Consider the following 21,304-nt stretch of genomic DNA (forward strand, 5'->3'; position numbering starts at 1 on the left):
CAAACAATCAGAACAAGAATGGAATCATACATGGAGATCATTTGTAGAGGCAGGGAGTGGGAAAGGGGGGAATGGGGAAAGGTGCAGGGATTAAGAAGTATAATTTGTAGGTACAAAACAGACAGGGGGATGTCAAGAATAGTATAGGAAATGGAGAAGTCAAAGAACTTATATACACAACCCAGGGGCATGAACTAAGGGCAGGGATTGCTGGAGGGAAGAGTGGTACTGGGTGGAGGGGGGCAAAAAGGGAAATTGAGACAACTGTAACAGCATAATCAATAAAATATATTTAAAAATAAAAGTAAAGAAAAGATGATTGATATTTGTAATAATTATTTATTTTTTGAAGTTTGTAACTAACTTTCTTATACCATTGAGACTTGATTTTTTTTTTCTGGCTTTAAAACATTTTTTTGTAAATGTATCCTTATACATGTTAAATTTAGGTAAAATAATGTCTACTTTCTTCAGAGGAGAAACAAGACTGGGAGCATTTGTAATTCTAGATCATCTGCATCCAGTTTCAGTGTTTGTGAAAATTTAAAGACAGACTTGAGTTCCTGAAATGACAAAGATCTATTTTCTTCCTCCCCACCCCCCTGTCTTCAGTCACTTTTTTAAAAAGAAATGGCAAACTAAATTTATTAGTGTAATTTTCTAATTTTTTTTTCACATTTTCTTTTATCTTTAACTGGCAACCTAAAACCGATGGTTTTTACTGGAACAAATCTGCCTCCTTCTTTTCTTCCTCTTAAACCACTAAAACAAAAGGCTACTAAAACTTTGCTTATTTTCTCATATTCTCATACAAAGTCATCAGACAGCCCAAGGGAAAAAGCGTTTCCTAAATTCAAGGCAAAGATTTTCCATTAGGTTGTCTTCTTGACCTTGTCTATGCAAGTACATGCAAGCAGAGTTTATATATATATATCGTTTTTTCCTAGTTATTCTCAGTAGCAGGTTTTATGTATATGTACTAGTCCATCATTACCTGAAGATGAGATTCTGGATTTTCTCTTTTACACTGTGTTTAATTTGCTATCTTTCCTACCCATTAGTGCTTAATTTAATCACCTAACTATGCTGTTTTGTTTCTAATTGTTTTTTTTTTTGAATCATTTTGAAAAAGCTGCTCCATTATAGTTTGTGTTCCTTCACTAACCATTTTAAAATTGTAAGCATGTATATTTTATAATTTAGAAAACTCTTCTAATTTAGCTACTCTGTGGGGATACTATTTTTTCGTATTTCATATTAAATTATCTCTGAGAGTGTGTGATTTTCTTATATGCTTTGTTAATTTTTCTTCCCACAGTACCTTATGAAATTTATTTTAAGTCAGGCAAAGCACATTGAGTACCTACTAAGTATTAGGTAGGTATCGATAGATGCAAAAGGTACAGAGATGAAAAAACTGGTAATCTGTGGAAGGAAACAAAAGTGTATGCAATTAATTTTAAGAGGGGTCTATGAGAAGGCCCAAAGGACCAGTGAAGCAGGACAGAGGAAGCAAGTCATTCTGACACAGGGAGCTGGAAATGCTTCCTGGAACAGGCAGTGACAAGGATTAGTAATTACTCTACTGAAGAACTAATCTTTTCAATCCATGTACCTGCTGCTATAGTTTCTTAGACCCAAGTTTCAAGCCTCCTTTCAACACCAACCAAATCTTTAAATAGCTCCGAGTTTTAAAACATTCTTCTCGTGGCCCATCAATAGTAAATTTAAAACCAACAGGTCAGAATGAAAAGCTTTTCAAAGTGTAATTGACAAATACTGGAAAGCATCTTACTTTATCACAGAAAACTTTAAAACTTCAAAATGAACCTGGCAAACGTGGGGTGCATTGCCTTCAATCAGGATCACTCCAGCTTTCTCTCTCATACACTGTGGGAAGGTAAGAACAAATTTCAGAAGTCTGAAAATAATCCTAAAAGCTTCTTACAATAGCATGCAGAAAGCAATACTGAGTCCCCACAGTCTCAATATGAGACTAATTTATTTCATATGTCAAAACCCTATAACTAATTTTGTAATACTCTAAATCTAGTGCAACTACAGGTTTATATCTAAATTTTTCTTTATACAACTGTATTCTTCAGCTGCTGTAACATTCTGACCTCATTAGGAAATTTTTGCAATTAGGGAGGAACACATATATTGGTTTGTAATGCTTGTTAATTGGATTCATATATTATATTACTGTTATTTCTGTGTCACTTTTGTATAATCAATTTTTAAATTTTTCTTAAAAAATTATAAATTTCTATACATGGATTCTGATAAAATTATAACTTGTTTTGGTATGTTCATGACTTGATGAAGACAATTGTACCCCAAAATAGTAATCCATAGAAAACAATGAGCTGAAAGTTTTAATTAAGCGACATATCCAGAAGTATAACACTGTTGTTGCTCTGTCTTCACTGTGGAGGGGCAGTTAATTTTTAATTATGTACTTTGGAATCTAACAGTGATCTTGCTATTGCTGTTGTCACTGTATTAACTAGGTAGTTTATCAGTTCTTTTTCTCTTAGAGTTTCTACGCTCTTAAGTACTTCAGCAAATTCTTGCAGCCTCAATACAACACCGCCTAAATGTGAATACTCTCAAAGTATAAACTTAATTTATAAAATTTCAAGTTAAACATTAACTGTATTTGGTCTTGATTTTCCTTTCTTACTTTTTCATATTATATCCTCAATGTCAGTAGAATTTTCACTGCTCTCCTGGATATCTCTGAGAATGACTCCATATGCATTCACGGGAGAATAAAATGAATGTGGGCTCACATGCATCTTTCCTTGGCAGGGTGGGACATGTCCTGCTTTGCAATAGCTCTTCTACAGAATCTTTATAGCATATATTTTTTTCAAATTTGGGGGAAATTTTCTATTTTTGCAAATGTTTATTATATATAATCTGAGGTAAAATACATATAAAAGCATATATATGACCACTTTTCTGACAATGTATTAAATGTTTTACATGACAAAATTACATTGTTTTTCAATATTTTTCTTGGTTTGTATTTAGGTAAGTTATACTTTTGAAATGAAAATCACAATATAGCCCTATACATATAACCATGAACACTTTTCCTGATACTTAAAAATAAGTATCGCCTTTTACTCAACTTTCATAAAGTGATAGAAATTATTCTTTGAAACCTTTTAAGCATCACTTTGTATAGACTGTGTTTTTCTTTCCAATAGGATAATAATAAAAATCAGGTTTTAAAGAAAATCTATGTAATAAATAATATTGCTTGATTGGTAATTCTTCTCCTTTCTGTCCTTTACCTTAATTTGGACTGAAATGTTATTCTCTGCATATATATTTAGTAAAGATTTATTGTAGCTAGAAATGCCAAACCCTGCATTGATAACATAAGTAATTGTCTCTCTGGTATTCAGAGCAGCTAAAAAATATGATCAAGCGATAGCAGTGCCTCATTCTTCCACCTCAGCGTTATCAGACCAAAGGTTCATTTGCCTGTGAGCATCAAAGCTCAATAAGACCTAAACAGGAGCCTACAGCAAAGAAACTAAGGGTGTATTTTTTAAAAAGCGGCCTGTGCCCAGAGACTGGTGAGTAAATGATCAAAGACCTGATTTCCATGTCCGGATGGCTTCCAAGGGATGAGTTATACTGGGGGAAAATTATCAATCTTGGTGACTACGGGAGTTAGGCCCCTGGCCAGGGTTGTGGTCTCTGCTGATTGGCTGGGGTTAGGTAAGTGGCTGATCAGTGCATCTGGTCCTACCTGACCTGAGCCATGGCCTGGAGCTTTGTCTGATTTCCCTGTTTTGTACTCTGGAGTTGAAACACAGCTGAGGCCTAGATGTTATCTCTATTTTGTTGAAACTTTGTTTCTGTTGTCAATACACTGGAGGCTTTGTTCCCTAAAGCTATTTAATGCTGATCAGAACCTGTTGTTTTGAGCGCTTAATGATTCAGGGAGTGTTCATGCAGGGAGGGAGGAGGCAGGAGTGGGTGCTGGATGAAGCCAGTTTGAATCGAAAGGAAAGAAAATAGAAAAGAACATATTAAATAAATGAACTTATACATGATTACACCAGCTCTATCCTTAAAGAGGAACATAGAAAGCAAAAGCACTTAATAGACACAATTTATGTTCCCTGGTTGATCTGACCTTGTATTAGAGAAAGCAAATTTTTGAGAGATGATGGGTGGGAAATTGCCCTAAAGATATAGAGATAAAAGGGGGGATATTGGAAGACAATTAGTAGAAGGGGTTTGAAAAGCAAGGCTATAAAGAGGAAAGAAGAAATAAAACAGCAGGAAGAGAGATGGTGAATACCTATGAGGAGGGTGAAAAAAGGATTCTCTTTGCACTCTTGCCTGAAGCCTTTCTTCCCCTGAGGCTTGAATATAATTAGAAGCCAAACAAGACAATCAGGATCTGCAGATTTATATTCTTACACAGGTTTCTACTTAGCTACTTTATGGGGTTTTTTTTTTAAAGAAGTCTAAATATGCATGTTTTGAAACATGTCCTAACCTCATTTTTCAGATGGTATGTACAAAATTAGTTCTTAATAATTACTCTTCAGTGGTGCTGTGAAAAAAAAAAATTTTTTTAATAGCTGTTTTAATTTTACTAAGAAACAATTACACAAGCATAAAGTTACTAGAATTATTTATTTGATGACAAAACATAATTCAGACCGTTACTTTTTATTAAAAAATAATGCTTAAAAAGATTGAGGAATTATTACAGGACAAAACACAAATGTTAAATCTTAAAGGGAAAGTGTGACCAAATTTTTAAAAGGATTTGAATGTGAAAAGTGTGTCTGATAGTCACAGATTCCTCCTTTGGAGGAGTGTGGATCTCTAACAGCTCTCTTTTCTAGTGGGAGTCAAGATAGTGTATCCTTTGATGTTTGAGCGGGGAATGCTAATGACTGTTTGGTATTAAAGATAAGTAAATGCTTTGGGTGATGACATTTTATAAACGATTTTGAACTTTAATAGTTCGACTTGGGCTCACCCCTTTCATCTACTAGAGTTAAGAGCCAATATAGCATGTAAGCAGCCCACTAGCTTTTCTCCGTAATTTGCAGAAGGGGTGGGCCTGCCTTGGCCTGTCCTCTCAGAGCCCTCAAAGGTGATTTTCAGGGATGTATAGGAAAAATTTAACTCAGTACAGAAAAAAGATTCCATCCAAAATTTCATCCCTTACAATTCAAATAAAACCTCTTAAGGCTATTGTTCTATTTTTATTAGGAGATGATATCTTTAAATAATACTTCAAGACTCTATTGATTTTTAGAAGATAAAAGCTGAAATCTCTAGGTGAGGAACATGATTTTAAAAAGGACAATTTTGAACTATTGACCATTCATATCTGGATAAGTCCCCACAGCCGTTCTTCCTCCTCTCATTCGAAAAGAGCAGTAATGAGGCCATGTGATTAGGTTATGTGTTACATTGCTGAGGGCATAATGAAACAAGGATACATTTATTTGTGTACGTTGTATGGCTATGCTGTGTTTTCTGTCAAAATTTTACTTTTACTTTAAAACTGATCCTTTAAATCAAAACAGCTCTCCAACATATAGGTTTATTGTGGGGTAGGGGGTGGGTAGAAAATATAACTAGTTTTTATTTGAGTTTTGCATCACTGAAAATATAACCCATGTTTATTTTTCTTTTATTAGCAATTATGATTCACATGGCTAGAATTGCAGAGTAAATAAAAATTGAGGGTTCAACATGTTTGAAACAGTATAAAATTATTTTAACATGTATTATAATGAAACAAGAATGACAATTGATAATGAAGATATAAGCAGCCATTCAAAATTATCCATGGGTACAATATTAAGACTGTGCTTACATGTAGAAATGTTGTTTAACTTCAGTTGTAGTTATCATGGTTATAAATTTAGAAAATGACTGTAATCAATGATTATTAAATATTTTAATATATTTTAAATGATGTATCATGTCTATATATAGTACTATCTTACAATAAATTTTGTGAGAATGAGTATTAAATTATTTCAAATTTGTTTCAAAATATATTTTCTTAATATTATCATCATAAAGTTTATGTGGCAATCCAGTTGAATTCTTTTGATGTATTAAAATTGTGTCTATACTATTATTACAGTTATGAATTCTCATAAGAAATAGATTTTGAAAGGCAGGTAATAAGTTCAGAAACCATAGTGAATCAACCGTTGTTTTTACAAGATAGTCTATTAAAATCAAGACAAAAATTTTTATCTGATCAAGACAAAAATTCTTATCTTAAACATCAAACTGGTTCAATAAAATAGTGAACTCTGAAATACACCTCTTTACCATATGGCCATGCATTATTGTGACATTTGTAGCAAACCCAGTGAAAGGCTGTATGATATAAATGTTGAAGCCCAATAAACCTGCACAATCTTAGCTATAATATAAACATGAGAATGATCATTTTAAGGTTCATATTCAGGAATAAAGATACTTTAAGCAAAGCACTTATTAAACTATAATCCTTAGTGAGTCAAGAACGCTCTAGCCCCAGAGGACTAACACTCATGAGTGTTAAACGTTGCAACTAGTTTTAGAGATAAATTAACCCAACATCACCCTTTAGGTTTGGTAATTATTCTCATGATTTATGGTTATACCTGGGCTCACAGATGTCTAGGGACTTAAAGACCCAGATACGTATTTAAATTAGCAAATGTTGGCTTTTGATGATATAATTCATTATTTATCACTTATTCCTCATTCATCCATATCTGTGTAATACATTTAAATAGCCATTATATCAAAATTATATATCTTTTGCTGATAGTCAAAACTGAATAAAATTATATTATTACCTCCCCTAAGACTACTAAAATGGTTAAAACTGGGCCAATTAATTTTTTTTTTGTCAGAGAGTTAGAAAAGTAGAATAAATTCAAAGTAAGTGGCAAGCACTATGTATTTTTATATTTAGGCATTACTGTGTTTCTCACTCTACAGAAAAAAAGGTTTCAATGTGAAAGAAAAACAAGAAGAATGAAGACAGGACCAGTTACAATAGTCATAGCAGACCTTTTTGTTTGTTTTTATTTGCTAATATTTAGTTATAAATGTTACCATTTTGTAGTTTTGTTGCAAATACTATTCTATGAGCCAGTGCAATGTTCTTTTGCTAAAGCTACTTTATGTTGAATTTCTGTCAATAGAAAACAAGTGAATACCATTTAAATGGATGATTACAGGAAATTAACCTAAACAATTTTCATCAATGAGCTAAACTGAAATAGAAATATATAAAATAATAAGCTATACAATGTTAGAAAGAAAATAACCATATTATCAAATATTTAGAAGTAGTTATTCAAAAGATAATATATTTCTTGGGTTAACATTTAAAAATATTTAGAGACATTTTAAAACATGATGGTAATCATAACTGAATTTAAATTAGGATGAATTATAAGAGAGTTCAAAACCAGCATGCATACAACATCCACATTACATAGCAATTTACATAGCAATTTATTGGAAACAAAGTGTAAAAAAAAATCATAAAATGAGGATGACAGTAAACTAAAATTTTACTTTAGTAGTATTTATTTTTGTTATGTTATTACATAGTCTCTGAGATGAAATGTTGATAATGTAAGAAATTTCAAAAATACATTTTACTAAAAAAAAAGAATCTCACAAATTAATGTGGATTACATAACTAGCAGATGAATACATTTAAAAGAATTAAGCAAAGATATTAACATAAATCTTGACAAAAAAATTCTAAGACAAATTATATTAAATCAAATGTAGTTATAATGATAGCTAATAAAACCTATAATAAGGTTAAAACAGCTCTGAACCTTTACTGTAGATTAAAATAGCATGCACATTTTGAGAAAAAGCTACTTGAAGCTAACTGAAGCCAAGTATAAAGTTGTTTTATACTTGTTTGTTTTGATTTTTTACATTCACGTAAGTCTCTTAGGTTGAGGTTTCTACACAATATACCAAAATATCAAATATTAAGCTGACAACTCATAGAATTATTTTAACATGCTACAATAATTTTTCACAAATTAATGCATATGATAAAAACAAATCCACAAAATAATTTTTAAAAAAGGAAATCAATATAGTAGACCATACAACCTGTATATAAACTTTAGTAAGACCAGTACTTCTAATTAGCTTTTATTACCACTGGATACACACAGGGCCATAATAAGTGAGCAATTCTTTACTATTGCCTTTGGGTGACCTCTTTTGCAAACTATCTGACTCTCTTTTCTCTCCCAACCATCAAACTTACCCTAGAAGAAAATTTTGAACAAAATAAGAACCCTTAGAAGATTTAGGACTACTTTATAGGTATTATATCATATGTGCCTATACTATAGTTAAATCAAAAAGGTGCTACTGTAGATTAGATTTTTGCTTCTGTGTATATGAAAAAAGATATAGGCTTTAATAATGTATATCTAATAAGTAGAGTTGAGGTATTATCTTGGTCTAAGTAACTAAGTAGTGTTTAATTTGATAAACAGTTTCTACTAAATTTATAATTATTACAGGAATTTTGAAACAAAATGATAAGTATAGATAGTAATTGTTTGGAGTTATTATACAAGCCAACATTATTTATCTTAAAAAATAGTTCGCAATATATTGGATTTCATATCTTCATTCAGTCTTAAACCATTTGGGTTGCTATAAGAAAATATAATAGACTGGGTGACTTTTAGAAAGAAATTTATTTCTCACTGTTCTGAATTCTAGAAAGTCCAACATCAAAGCACCACCAGCAGGTTCCATGTCTGATGAGGGTCTGCTTTCTGATTCATTAACAATCATATTTTCAATATGTTCTCACATAGCAGAAGGGTGGGGGAACTCTGTGGTCTCTTTTATAATGGCACTAATCCCAATCATAAGGTCATCATCCTCGTGACCTAATTGTCTCCTAAAGGCCCCATCACATTGGGATTTAGCATTTAAATATATGAATTTTGGGGAAACACAAACATTCAGTCCATGGCAATTACTCTGTGTTATATCTCATAATACATCATAATATGGCATGATGCCTTATATTTTGGCAGTCATTACTACCTATAAATGTCTTTCCATATCATATGACATGTCTGAAAATTTATCTTTGGTTTTTAATTGCATTTCTATTTTTAAACAATTCTATGAAATACCTTGATTTGCTCTAAAATAATGGTTTAATAAGTAAAAAGCCTCTCCCTTACCTCATACATTTTATCTAAAGATCAGTAATAATAAAACAATTAAAAATGTTTCATAAGTTCATTTAGAGTAATAAGACATGTGAAATGAATGATTCCTGGGAAATAAACATTGGTTAAAAACATTGAGATAATTCAGAAATATGAACATCAAATGATATTGTATTAATGTTAAATCTCTGTGTGTACTTATTGTATTATGGGTATGTGAGATAAACTTCTTTTTATACTGATAAATCTTAAAGTATTTAGGATTAAATTAGTATCATATCTACAAATAATGCTCATACAATTAACTCCTAAATGATGTATATACAAGACATAAGAAGAGAGAGAGATACACTTATCACTGGGGGAGGGGAGAAAAAAAGGGTTTCGGCCTTTCACTATTGAGTGTTAATTTTAGCTGTGTGCTAGGCATATATACAGCCTTTATAATGTTGAAGTACATTCCATCTACACCTAATTTGTTAGGAGCTCTTTTCATGAACAGATGTTGAATTATGTCAAATACATTTTTTTGTGTCTTTAGAGTTGGTCACAATATTTTTTTTCTTTCATTCTATTAATTTGATGTCTTCTATAGGCAACATATCATTGAATCTTTCTTTTTATCCAGTCCTTAATCCATTAATGTTTAATGTAATTACTGATAGGTAAGGACTTACTATTGCCATTTTCTTAATTGTGTTTTGCCTATTTTGTAGAGTCATTATTTCTTGATTTTTATCTTGCTGTATTCTTTTATATTTTGATGTTTTTGGTATCAGTATGGTTTGCTATTTTTATTTTTTTTGTGTGTGTATATGTGTGTGTGTGTGTGTGGTATGTGTGTAATTATTACCCTTTTAGTTACCATGATGTTTAAATAAAATATTACAAAAATCCTATTTAAACTGATAACAATTTAGTTTCAATAGCACTCCTAGACTACACTTTTGCTTATCCTCCTACTCACATTATAGTTTATGTATGCTACAGTTTACTTGTTTTTTATATTTTATCACATAACTGATTATTGTAGTTTTGGCTATTTTTACTAAATTTGTTTTTAACATGTATTTATTATTTTATTTATTCAATCATTTATTTACCATTATTAGTGAGTTTTATTCTGCCTTCATAAATTTTTATAATGTTATTTAGAGTCCTTTTACTTCCACTCGAAGAACTCCCTTTAGCATTTCTTATAATATGCCTCATTGTGAAAAACTTCCTCTGCCTTTTGTTTGTTTACTTGACCAAGTCTTTATCTCTCCTTCATTTCTGAAAGACAGTTTCACCCAGTATAGATTTCTTAGTTGACAATTATTTTTTCTTTCAATGTTTTGAATACAGTATATCAAGTCATTGTCTCCTGGCCTAAAAGGTGTCTACTGAGGTTTCCGCCTACCATTTTATAGGGGTTCTCTTGTATGTAACATTTTTCTCTTATTGCTTTAAAATTTGTCTTTCACTTTTGACAATTTAATAATATGTATCAGCGTAGTCTTATTTTGGTTCAGCCTAATTAGGTTCTTTGGCCCTCTGAGATCCAGTTTTCATTTGTCTTCCCACGTTTGAAAAGTTTTCATTCAGTATTGCTTTACATATATGTTTCTGTCCCTGTCTCTTTCTCATCTCCTTTTGGAATTCCCAAAAAGCAGATCTTGTTTCTTCTTGTGTCCCAAAAGCCCCAAGGCTTTCTTGATTTAAAAAAAAAAAAAAAGTGTTTTTTGCTCTTCTGATTGGATAATTTAAAATATTTTTTTTTGTTTTTCTATGGCAGTGATTCTTCTGCATCTTTAAGTCTGCTTTTGAAGATCTTTATTAAAATTTTCAGATTAGTATGATGTTTTTTTTTTTTTTTTCCAAATCCTCACGTGAGGACATTTTTTTTTTCTTCATTGCTTTTAGAGAGAAAGAAACAGAAATGTAAGAGAGAAGCATTGGTTGGTTCCTCCCCATATGTGACCAGACCGAGGATCATAATGTCTAGATTGGGAATGAAACCTGCAACCTCGGTATGGCTCTAACCAGAAATTAAACCCACAACCTTTATGGGATGACACTTGAACCAACTGAGCCACACCAGCCAGGGCTCTGTTTGTTTGTTTTTTATGGTTTCTATTTCTTTATGAATTTCTTGTTTTATTGACAGATTATTTTCCTAATTTTGCTTATTTGTATGTCTGTGTATTCTTATATTTCATTTAATTTCTTTAAGAAGATTATTCTGAATTTTTGACAGTACATAGATTTTCATTTCTTTAGGGTCAGTTATTAGGGCTTTATTAGTTTCCTTTCATGGTACCATGTTTACCTGGTGTTTTGTGATTCTGTTTATTGCATTGACATCTGTGCATTTGAGTAAGTGTCCTCCTCTTCCAAACGTTACAAGTTTACTTTGGTAGAGACAGTTCTTCACAAGTCAACTCAGTTTGGGTGTGTCTCCTGATAATGTCCTTGGCAAAGTGGGCTTACTCTAAGGATCTTATCTTTGGGCCAGGATACTGCTTGCATTCTGAGGTTTCTAAGGGTTGGGTTGCCACTAGCTGAGAACAGTTGAATGGAATTGCTGCTTGGTTTCTCCCAAGGAAGGCTATAGGATGGGTTTCACGGTTGCCTGCTTTCTCTGGTCATTGTTTCTAGGTAGTTGGGTACTGTAGTCATCAGCAGAGCTATAAATTAGCTCCCCTGATCTGGCAGGGTAGCAGAATGGGCTTAAGGGCCTGCACAACCTATTTTTTTAGGACGTGAACTGGAATACACCGGGCACAAAGTTTCCCCGGCCATATGGGGCCACCTGGTTTGCTCTGCAGATGGGGTAAGCCATGGGCTATGCTCTCTGTGCAAGTGCCCCTTGGACGGGCTATGCAGCTTCCTGTTGCTCTGGTTTGGTTCCCTAGTCAGGCAGGCTGAAGGCTTTATTTAGCAATGAGTAAGGCTATGAAGAAGTTTCCCTGCTATTTGTTTGTGGTCTTATTTCAAGCCTGGCCATTCCTGAGGCTTCCTGGTAGAGCAGGGCCACAGGCTTTTCTTTGATCAGCAATATCTATCAGACTATCTGCTTGAGTGCTACTGAGCTGTAGAGCTTGGTTCAACTTTTCTAGTCAAGCAAGGCTGAAAGCTACACTCAGTAATGGGTAGGGGATTGATTTACAACTAGTGAACCAATACAAAACATATAATTCTGAGAGCATATACAGTAATCCAAATGAAAACCTGGTGTGCTTGTTTTAACTCTTTTATTCAGTTCCTGATTTAAAGTCATGACCCTTCTATAAAGTCAGAGACTGGTTTTCAGTGTCTAGCCAACTAGGCTTGCAAACTAGGAGAGTAAGACTTATGTTGTGTAACTTCATGGAGGGATACCCAATGGGTCTAAAGAGAAGTGTCAGCTGATTAAGATTAGAATCACTATTTTATGTGGAAAATTAATCTTACTTGCTTTTTGGGTATGGGAAGTGAGAGCGCAGTGTTAATTGGCATTGCAACACTGTTTATGAAGTGTAAGTCCATTTCAAAATGCCGTAGTTTTCTATCGTGCTTCCGATTAACTACATAAAATAAACTCTTTTTAAGAAATTACTTTGAATACATGTTTTAACATTGAAAATGAACTACTAAAAAGAATGAGATTTTTTAGAAATCCAAAATAAAACTCCAAACATATAGTAAATCAACATCAACAAAAATTAGACAGATGACAGAATGACCAAGGAGGCCAAAATGGGGAGGGGTCTTTTTTATTTCTAAATTGAAATAACTCGGTGCAATAAAACATGTTCTAACTAGCAAATCTTAGATTTATCACAGGAAGCCTTCAACGTTACAGGATTCTATCATTATTTCTTTTCAAATAACCTAAATTTAGGGTCATGCACTACTTTTGTTTCCTCAGTGACAACTTACAGTGTTTTCTCTTGATTGTGCCTTCACCCTTCCTAGTGATTTAACCAACTTAGCTTCCTACAGGCAGAATTACACACAGCATCAACAGATTTTACAAAATCAACTTGGACCTTCTAAACAGATGCTGCCAGCCAGGATAGAAATAAATTCTCATGACTCATCAGTATGCAGCTCTTTTGGAAAATAAGGCTTTGCTCACCAGGAACAGAGTGGTTTTTTTAAAACTCATACTGAACACATTTTTATTTTGTGATAGTGTCTTCTAGTCTTTCTTCAATGTATAATGTGTGTTTTCTATATTGAATATTATGATAATATAGACATACGCAGACTCACATACATGCTTAATATATATACACAGTAGTCCTCCCTTATCCACAGGGAATACTTTCTAAGACCCCAAGTTTTAAGATGGCAGCCTTCTCCCTACCCTCAAATGGTATTTCCTTCCGTGCACCTATGGAAAGAGGTGGGAGGTAGGGCTCTGGTGTCTCTCCTTTTGTAAGGACAACAGTCTTATCAGATTAAAGCCTCACCTCAAGACCTCATTTAACCTTAATTACCTTCTTAAAGACCCTATCTCTAAATACAATCACGTAGGTCACTAAGGCTTCACATAAGAAATTTTGGGCAGCATTATTTAATCCATGACACACGATCACATCAAGTGGATAGTCTCTAATATTACTATTACTTACTGGTGGACGTGTTTTAAAATTTTAATTACTATATTTAAAATAACCCTGAATTAAATGCATTGTACACATAATGCTTTTCACACAGGTCTTAATATTTTTGTATACTGCATTTCTAAAGTTTTTAGTGCATGTTTTAAAATCCATTTCCAGAGAAAACAAAGTGGTTATACTCCTACCAGCAGGATTAAGAATGCCCAAGAAAACTAAAATAAAAGTGGAAGAAAAAAAATGGTGAAATGGTATTTGTTCCTACCTCTCTCTCTCAAGCCCTTGTTGGGAGATCCCAGGAAAGCAAAAGGCAGGTAATGGGATCTAGAAACACTTCAGAAAAATTATGCCAAATTTATACAATATCAAGTAGTTTAAGAAAACCAAATATGTAAAAGACTACAACAACAAGATTAAATTATGCTATTTTTATTAGGGTACATGCTAAACTTACAATTAAGAAATGAAATATAATAGTTAAAATGTGATGCAAATTCATTTCTCTTAAATAAGATTACCATGTTAGATAGGCAATTATGGCACTTAGAATCTCTTCTCCGAGTACTTATCCAGAGCCTGAACTGGCAAGTTGTGTGCTCAACTGCCTGCTCTCAAAGCTCCTTTAGTGTGTACTTTCACATTACTGTCCATCAAAGAGAGACATGAGAGAGACTCAGAAAGTAGAAGACGAGAGAGAGAGAGAGAGAGAGAGAGAGAGAGAGAGAGAGAGAGAGAGAGAGAGAGAGAGAGAGGGAGAGAGAGGGAGAGAGAGAGAGAGAGAGAGAGAGAGACTCATTATTTCCCTGAGGGCTATTGCAGACAGGTGTGTGGATGTAATGTCTTCTGGAAAATCTACACATTGATTGGTGCTGCATAAAGTATGCCAAAGCGTGTGGCAACCTGTAAAAATTTACCAGTTTCTTGAGATTTGTTGTACCTTCATTGAGAGTTCTTCAAAACCAACTGCAACGTTCTCTTTCAATGACCCTATATTTGTAGGCTTCTAATTTCCTGTACTAAAATTCTTCATATTTTCCTAAACGAATTCTAACCAACACAGCATTTCATAGTATACATGGCTCCAGGAAACAGAAGTTCAGTTTCTAGAATCTGTAACTGCTTCTGTGCTCTGATTAGTTTCAATGGCAGTAATAAATTCATTGCTAATGGAAAATGAGACCCTGGTATTTCATGGCATTGACTGGAAAAGTATTTTCTTTAATCAGCACATTAAAATGCCTGCAACGAAGTGCCTATAGAAAGCAAGGCTATAGGAGACCTATTAGATCTTAAATTAGAACATTAGGGAAATAAGTAATATAAGATCACAAGAACTGCAAGTTTATGAAGAACTGAAGAATTTGTGAGAGGAGAATAACCCGTTTAGGGTCTTAAATTACCAACTAAAAGCATGGGTAGAAAAACTGAAGAGCTTTTCTGATTAACCTGAGAGAACCTTAATTTCTTGAAGTTACAAGGCTGAAGTTTCTGATGACCATATAACTTTGATTCTACATTAGGCTAAATTTTAATATGCAAGTTTAAATCAAAGCCTCGGCAGATCTTTTAAGATAAAGTTACAGTGTTGACTGGAAGAGAATGGGACCTTGAATCACAATGCGGACAGTTGGATGCATGTTGATGCATACCAAGACCTTGAATTTTCCTCCGAGATCCTCTTGTTGGTAGATGTTGCAGAATGTTCCCCACTCAAGACGTGAGTTAAGTCTTGCTTCATAATAATGTCACCTAAGACAGTGGCTTTTTTATGAGAATGCCGTTTCCCGGTTCCTACATCCATTATTTTTCCTTGCTTTTAGACTTATAACTAGACACAAATCCCAGCAGACCAGAAGAAAGATGACCACAAAGCCTAAGCTGGCAGGATGCACCAGACAAAATAAAGAATTGCAACATTTGGCCAAGCTATATTGGCACAAACTTGATGAATACAGGTGAGAGTAAATTTTTTGTTTCATTTTTTTTTTCAATTACATTTCGTTTATTTTTTATTCTTCAATCACAATTACATTTACATTTACATTCAATGTTATTTCATATTAGTTTCAGCTGTACAACATAGTGGTTAGACAATCATATACTTTACAGAATCTTCTCCCTGATATTTCCAGTATCCAGCTGGCACCATACATAGTTATTACAATATTATTGACTATATTTCCTATGCTGTACTTTCCATTCCCATGACTATTCTGTAACTACCACACTGTTCTTTTTAATCCGTTCAGCTTTGTCACCCAGTCCTCCAACCCCCTTGCCTTCTGGCAACCATCAGTCTGTTCTCTGTATCTATCAGTCTGTTTCTATTTTGTTTGTTCATTTATGCATATATTCTTACTTAGATTCCACATATAAGTGAAATCATTTCATATTTCACATTCTCTGACTTATTTCACTTAATACCCTCTAGGTCCATCCATGTTGTTGCAAATGGTGAGATTTCATTCTTTTTCATTGCTGAGTAATATTTCATTGGATAAATGTACCACCACTTTTTTATCCACTTGTCTATTGATGGGTAATTGGGGTGTTCTCACAGTTTGGCTATTGTAAATAACTGCGAGAAATATAGGGGTGCATCTATTCTTTTGGATTAGTGTTTTTGGGTTTCTTCATATATATACCTAGTAGTGGAATTGCTGGGTCATAAGGCAGGTCTCTTTTTAATTTTGGGGGGAACCTCCATACTGTTTTTCATAGTGGCTGCACCAATCTGCATTCCCACCAACAGTACACAAGGGTTTCCTTTTCTCCACATCCTTGGCAACACTTGTTGTTTGTAGATTTATTGACAGGTGTGAGGTAATATCTTAGTGTGGTGTTAATTGTCATTCTTTAATGATTAGTGACTTTAAGCATCTTTTCAAATGTCTATTCACCATCTGTATGTCTTCTTTGGAGAACTGTCTATTCAGGTCCTTTCTCCCTTTTCAATTGGATTATGTGTTTTTGTTGGTGTTGAGTGTTATAAGTTCTTAATAAATTTTGTATATAAACCACTTATCTAATCTATTATTGGTGAATATGTTCTCCCATTCAGTGGGTTGTCATTTTATTTTGTTAATGGTTTCCTTTGCTGTGCAAAGACCTTCTAGTTTGATGTAATATTTCTTGTTTATTTTTAGTTTGTTTCCTTAGCTTGAAGAGATATATCTGAAAAAATATTACTAAGAGAATTGTTCAAGATTTTACTGCCTGTGTTTTCTTCTAGGAGTTTTATAGTTTTGAGTCTTATATTTAAGTCTTTAATACATTTTGATTGTATTCTTGTGTAGTTTAATTTTTTGCATGCATCTGTTTAATTTTCACAACACCATTTATTGGATAGAGAGTAATTTCTAAGACTGGTGTATAGGGAGTAAAAAAAATGTATTGTTGGATCTAGATGAGTTTATTAACATGGTTCACTCGTCCCAAAGATTCTGAGCAATACACTCTGGGTATTAACTGTGTTAAATATGTTATCATTAGCACATTAAAATGATTCTAAGATGTTAATCATTTGAGTAAATGAAAGCTGGGCTCAAATGTGGCCTAAGTTAAACAAAATTGAGAGTTCAGCACATAATTCTTATACCCGAAAGGAAGGCGTCTAAAGGAGATGAGTGTAAATATTGATTTATTATGAGTGACTTTCTCCCCACCTCTTAGGGCCCTGGGACTATCCAGAGGGCATTCCTTCCATCAATACCTTGAGCAATACATTTGGGTGGGTGACACCAACAGCATTGAAAAAACACTTTATTTAATGATTATCAGCAAGCCAAAAATTAGTTAGTCACTGACATTGCAATGAGCTCTCAGACTTTAGTAAGATAATAGGGTTCCAAAGCTGTATGTATTAACTTAATAATCAAACTAGGTGAGCATGGCCATTTTGACGGGCAGCAGGAATAGCAGTGATCAGAATATTTTGACATATAGGTATATTTGATAACGGCTAATTGATTATAGGGACTCTAGGCTTGACATAAATGAATATTTTACAAAGGCAAGTGAGAAAAAGAAACTTCCTTACTTATTCAATTCCCAGACTTGAGCCAATTCCCAGACCTAGACTATGAACTTTGAATCAAAAAGTTTGTTTATCCATCCTGAAAATATGAGTTCTACCTATGCGTCAAAGGCACCTGCTCTAATTACCTTCCTGGACAATAAGATTGGTGGAGAGGAAATCTAGGGCAAGCAGCATTTCTTGAGGAATGTTTCAGATATTACCTCTTCTTATATCCCACTGGCCTGAAATAATTATATCATGGCAACACATCATTGCAAAAGAAATTGACAATGCAACATGTAGCTGAGAAGCTATGTGCTCTAACTTAGCTTAATTTTTTTCTGCTAATACTAGTGGCCTCTGCTTACTTGATGTAACAGATATATTTAGAACCCTGAATTCAAAATTTTGAATAATGTTGATTTTTGCAAGCAGATATAGATTATTGCCAAAAATTTGTCATAGTCTTTGCCATAAAGGGAGTCTCAATAAATATAAGAGGGATGAACTTAATTGGATCTTTCCAATCATAATGAGAAATACTATACATCAATAACAAAAAATGAGAAAAATGTTTTCAAATTAAATAATTTCACACTTTAAATAACTCATGGTTCTAAATAAATAAAAATGGAAATTAGAAAACACTTATGATAATGCTCCAAAACCACACATGGGACAAAACTAATACAGCACTTTATAAAATGTTTATATCAGAAGACATGAGATTATAAAAACAATTAAGTGTCCACCATAAGAACTTTAAAAAGGTCAGCATAAACTTGGGTGTTGTATAGTGAAGCATTCCTTTCATCATGCTGTCATTTCTCTCAACTCCTAAATCAAAACAAACCCTACCATTCAATGTTCTTTTCTAATATATTTTTCAGTATTCATATGCCAAAATCTGAACTCTAGCTTACTGACCTTTTCATCTTCATTTCAGGAAAACTTAACTCTGTTTTTCCAGTTGGGCATGGCAAATATTTGGCAGCCAGTCTGACTTCTCACTTCTCACTCCTCTATCACTGATCCATACATAATTTTTTTCTTCTGAGTTCAGAATAAGTCTGGAATCTAACCACTTCTTAATACTTCCACAGCATGAAAATGAAACAAATTACTGATGAGAAAAATTTCATGAATAATTTAAACAAGTATTATGTTGAATATGAGAACATGAAAGCAAAACATTATATACTGTATGAGTTCATTTATATGGTGTCCTAGAACTAGTCAATAGTGAAAAAAGAAAATCAGAACAGTGGTTGTCTCTAGCTAGGATATTGACTGAGAAGGGACATGACAGAACTCTCTAGTGATGGGAATTTTCTATTGATGAGATGTGGTTTAGCCAGGTATATATGCATTATTTAAAACTTATTGAATTTTAATATTAAAAGGTGTTTATTTTACTGTATATGTACTTTACATAAGACAATAAAACAGGTATTTAACTCAACTCTGATTACAACGTTAGTTTTTCACAAGTTATGAGTAAAATAATTTTTTTTATAAAAATACAATTCATTATACTATGATTGTGCAAATGAGTAAATATTGTGAGGATAATAAAAGTTACATTTTTCATTGTGATGGAAGTAGTTAAAGAAATGGGAAGTGGAAAGACAAGCATGAAACACATATTGTCCATTATAATTGGAGGTATCAGTATGGACTCATGCTATATATGTACATACTGTATGTGTGTGTACAATTATATAGTTCCTCCTCACTCTGTTTATACAAAAGGCTTAAAAGCGATGCTTCATCAGTGACAATGAGCATACCTACCACCCAGTTCTAAATTAAATTCTCCACCAAAATAGACCAAGAGAAACTGCCAATTTCAAGGTAGTGACTGCTAAAGTAGCTGATGAGCCTGTTGCTGATTTTAGCACTGGAAACTAATGAAATGAATATGACATTAGAGAACCATGACAAAATGGCACAAGGGGTTTAATTTAGAGAAACTTTCACTAGCCAAATTTGGGTCAATTTGAGCTTCAAAAAAACAAATGATAACCTGCCGAATGAAGTAAGAATTTATGAAATAATGTTGAGAAAATAAATGGCAAAAATCTCTTTCTTACAGTAGAATGAAGACTGATAAATGTAATAGGAATGTTGGAGTTAGAAGATTACCAATGGGTTCTAATTTTTCAGTAAAACATCGTTAACAAAGAGAATATTAAAATTTTTCATAGTTTTTCCCAGGGAATTGGTTGCTAATTATAAAAATAAAAACATCAAGATTACAGGGAAACTTTTCATAAACAACTTTAATCGATTAATATTAACATCGCCAATATCAGGATATAACGTGTCTAATGAATTAATGCACTGAGGAAAACATAATGCTGTTTAAATGGTAATTGTGCCTAAAGTGTATAACCTGAATACAGTCATGGAGAAGTATTAGAAGTACACAAATTAAAGGGCTATGTATTAATTAAGTAGCTTATATTCTTAAAAATTATCAAGAAAAGAATGACAAAAGCTGAGGAACAGGTCAAAATGAAAGAAAACTTAAGAGGCAGGGTGTGTAACTATAAGAAACTATAAGGCCATAGTAATCAAAACAGCATGCCACTGGCATAAAAACAGACACAAAGATCAATGGAACAGAATAGAGAACAAGGAATAAACCCACACCTTTAGAGTCAATTAATATTTGACAGAGGAAGCAAGAATGTACAATGGGCTCAAGATAGTTTATTCAATAAATTATGTTGAGAAAATTGAACAGATAAATGCAGAACAAAGAAACTAGACCACTTTCTTAAACCACACACAAGAAAAAATTCAAAATGGATCAAAGACTTAAATGTTAGACCCAAAACAGTAAAAATTGTAGAAGAAAACATGGGCTTCAAAATCACAGACATTGTAGCAATATTTTATCAGATATATCTCCCCAGGCAGGGGAAACAAAAGAAAAAATAAATCAGACCACATTAAAATAAAAAGTTTTTGCACAGCAAAGGAAATCTTAAACAAAATAAAAAGACAACCCACTGAATGTAAGAACATATTTGCTGATACATCTGATAAGGGGTTAATGTCCAAAATTTATAAAGAACTTATAAAACTCAACACCAAAAAAAGCAAACAACCCTATTAAAAAATTGGCAAAGGACCTGAGTAGACACTTCTCCAAAGAGGACATACAGATGACCAACAGACATGAAAATATGCTCACTGTCACTAAACATCAGAGAAATGCAAATTAAAACCACAATGAGATATCATCTCACACCTGTCAGAATGGCCATCATCAATGAATCATCAAACAAGTGCTGGCGAGGATGCGGAGAAAGGGGACCCTTTTCCACTGTTGGTGGGAATGCATACTGGTGCAGCCACTGTGGAAAGCAGTATGGAGATACCTCCAAAAATTAAAAATGGGTCTGCCTTTTGAACCCAGTGATCCTACTTCTGGGAATATATCCAAAGAAACC

At 33.2% G+C, this 21,304-nt stretch overlaps 1 long non-coding RNA gene across 1 annotated transcript in view; it reads left to right on the top strand.

Annotated features, from left to right (window-relative positions):
* The window catches only part of LOC150020816 (uncharacterized), a 96,470-nt gene that overhangs the window by 14,634 nt on the left and 60,532 nt on the right, over positions 1-21,304 (top strand). The window contains exon 2 of the long non-coding RNA XR_016510572.1: positions 15,646-15,780. This is a non-coding gene — a long non-coding RNA (uncharacterized LOC150020816). The remainder of the gene's footprint in view (positions 1-15,645; positions 15,781-21,304) is intronic.

This window comes from Furipterus horrens, unplaced genomic scaffold, assembly GCF_987537825.1.
Source record: "Furipterus horrens unplaced genomic scaffold, mFurHor1.1.pri manual_scaffold_1, whole genome shotgun sequence".
NCBI classification, from domain to species: Eukaryota; Metazoa; Chordata; class Mammalia; order Chiroptera; family Furipteridae; genus Furipterus; species Furipterus horrens.